This window comes from Oncorhynchus gorbuscha, linkage group LG08, assembly GCF_021184085.1.
Source record: "Oncorhynchus gorbuscha isolate QuinsamMale2020 ecotype Even-year linkage group LG08, OgorEven_v1.0, whole genome shotgun sequence".
NCBI classification, from domain to species: domain Eukaryota; kingdom Metazoa; phylum Chordata; class Actinopteri; order Salmoniformes; family Salmonidae; genus Oncorhynchus; species Oncorhynchus gorbuscha.
Genome location: NC_060180.1, coordinates 13,941,065 through 13,944,443, shown reverse-complemented (window position 1 = coordinate 13,944,443; position 3,379 = coordinate 13,941,065).

Genomic DNA, 3,379 nt, shown 5'->3' with positions numbered 1-3,379 from the left:
GATTGCCCCTTTACTGTACAGTATTTTTGGATTAAGCTGTGGATGTATTCATCATGTCTACCCACCTTAATAACCAGCTCATAATGAATAAACAGAGGGCATGGTTCAAAGAAAGATAAGTGATTTCCTGTCTTAACTCATTCTGTCATTAATAACTCTCAATCTACCTCTAATTGGAATCTGGGCGGGTGGCCCAATGGGAGCAGTTGATGCCGAGGCATGCTATTGAGTAAACACATGCAACGTGTTACGAAAACTACTGCCTGGAAATTTACAAGGCACTGAAAATCCTGCCTGGATGCGCATTGACACATTATATCATTACACAACTTTTTCCCACGAAACAAGATGCTTCTTGACTGTCTTCACTCGGTGACCAATATTGTCTCATTGAAATGTACACTGTCTGAGACGAGACAGCATCTAAGGAAGTCTTCAAATTGCTCTTTGTTTGCCTGGCACAGAAACAATGTCTTTGTTCTGCACCACAGATTAGATTGAATTACGGACTGAAGCTCGCTGCTCTTTGCGTAAAGCCCACTCGCACAGGTGCTGTTGCTAAGAGACGTAGACACAAATATGGAGGCTTTGGGAGGCACTGAAGTCCTGTTAATCAAAGTCATGTCATGAGAGTAATCCAGTCAACTTTTCGATACAGCATGCCTTATCGTCAGGGTATCCTGCTAATGCAGTTGCCAAACACCATTCAAATAAACCTCAATTCGCATCTGTGGATAGCACCTTAGTTCCTTGTGGATGAATAGAAGTGATTGATAGATGTATCATTACCATGAAACGTTTTATGCATCTGCTATTTTTTTTATTTTTTTTTACCTTCATTTAACTCAGCAAGTCAGTTAAGAACAAATTCTTATTTTCAATGACGGCCTAGGAACAGTGGGCTAACTACCTTGTTCAGGGGCAAAACGACAGATGTGATTGTGATCCTGTCACCCTGAGGGTTTGATAGTGGTTAATTTGTTAGTTTATGAGGCTGTGAACAGGAACACACCCCTGGAGCTCTGCTGCTGTTCATGGAAAAAAACATGCCCACTGTACTGCGTGTTTTAAGGCAGCAGTCATTAAACTGGTTCCAGGAATTTGAGGCCTAGTAAATGATACATTTTGTTTCACTCTGCTTGGAGCATGTTATGCTGTTTCAACAGATGCCTGGCATGCCAAGCTAGTTGAGCAATCCTATCTTTTGGTGTGACAGGTAGCCTAGTGGTTAGAGCGTTGGGCCAGTAACCAAAGGGTTGCTGGATCGAATCCCTGAGCTGACAAAGTAAAAATCTGTTGTTCTGTCCCTGAACAAGGCAGTTAACCCACTGTAGGTCGTCATTGTAAATAAGAATTTGTTTTTAACTGACTTGTCTAGTTAAATAAAACAATCTGAAAAGGACTGGTGTGGGTAGCTGGAGGCTGGATGCTTTTTTGCACATTGTGCTCTTTTTGGATGTCCACTGTAATTTCAAATCAAATCAAATTGTATTTGTCACATGCACTGAATACAACAGAACATACACCAGTTCAAGAAATAGAGTTAAGAAAATATTTACTAAATAAACTAAACCAAAGTAAAAAAATAAAAAAATATCAAAAAGTAACTCGAAACATTTAGTCGAGGCAATTTGTAGTGACTATGCATAGATAATAAACAGCGAGTAGCAGCAGTATAAAAACAAAGGTGCTTGGTCCCACTACCCGCTGTAGCGCCTTGCGGTCAGATGCCGAGCAGTTGCCATACCAGACGGTGATGCTCTCGATGGTGTAGCTGTAGAACTTTTTGAGGATCTGGGGACCCATGCCAAATCTTTTCACTCTTCTGAGGGGGAAAAGGTGTTGTCGTGCCTTCTTCACAACTGCCTTGGTGTGTTTGGACCATGATAGTTTGTTGGTGATGTGGACACCAAGGAACTTGAACCCCTCAACCTGCTCCACTTCAGTCCCGTCGATGTTAATAGGGGCCTGTTCGGCCCTCCTTTTCCTATAGTCCACGATCAGCTCCATTGTGTTGCTCACATTGAGAGAGAGGTTGTTGTTCTAGACACATGATCTGTGTTTCATGAGCCACAGAAGACATACACTATATAGGCATACACAATACGGGATATATGGGCGTCATTCTCAAGGCCAAATAAAACAACATGAGATGGCTCACACCCAGAGAAAAGGATTTTATCTAGAGGTGCTGACTGACGGAGAATAAACTATAAGCTATGAAAATAGATAGAGTCGCACTCTCTATATATTAGCTCCCATTAATTTATTGGGTAAATCACCAACATTTCGGCATCACTGTGCCTTATTCTCAAAGCAACATGAAAATGTACAGTAGGTTCATAACTTGCCATCATCAGCAGGCAAAGTGTGCTGGCACTGTGGTGACGACGGACTTTTATTCCACTCATTATGCTCATCAAAAGTTGCAGAGTTGATGCCGCCCCAACACCATGAATGCTGTGCTTTCATTTCAGTCTCAAGTGTGATACAGTAAATATTTATGTATTTTGTATTTCTCCTTGGAAACCGTTTGACCTCTTAATATGATTTTCGGGTGCTGATTGAATTACTCCTGCATGTAGCTGTGTAGTTTTCCTTGCCGGGGAAGCAATGTGGAAGTGGGAAAGATTCCTCCTTGCCACATTTCAAACCATCTGTCAGGTTCCAGTGAAACCTTACAGGCAGCTCAGTCAACTTCACAGTTACAGAGCACATGGATGTAGCTAAATATAATACTGTATATCTTTGCATACAACCATTATACATTTATTTAGGCTACTAGGCCTGGCCTAGTATTTGTCTACTGCTACAATAGTTTACAGAACTGCACTACATGTTTCTACATGAACTATGGGTGTATATAGACATTACTTTGACAAAGAAGGAACACTTTTAGACATGCCTAACAAATGGCAATATGAATGAGAGCATTTAATAGGATCTACATATTTAGGCTAGTGTCATACATTACAGATGGTTAAGGCCTGGAAACAATTTGTTTTAATTCATGTCACAGGCTTAAGAGGGTCAGTCAACCATAGTCACATTGTGATAGTGGACACATTTACAAGTGAACTAGTAACTGTAACAATGTTACTACAGCGTTGTACATTCAGAATAGCTTGTGGGAAAAGAAAAGGAACACACAGGTAGACGATACCAATATGGGGGGGGGTAAATTATGCAGTTTCTATTGAACTAGAAATAAAATACATGTGTAATGAATGGCAAGAAACACGCTGAATATATAAATAGTATCTGTATAAGTACGGTTAAGCTTAATTGTTCAAATTGGCTACACCACTGTGGAATCAATAGTTGCTTCCTCCCTCTGCGTGAGAAATGGTTTCGCTGAACGCGGATTTTGTTTCAACGT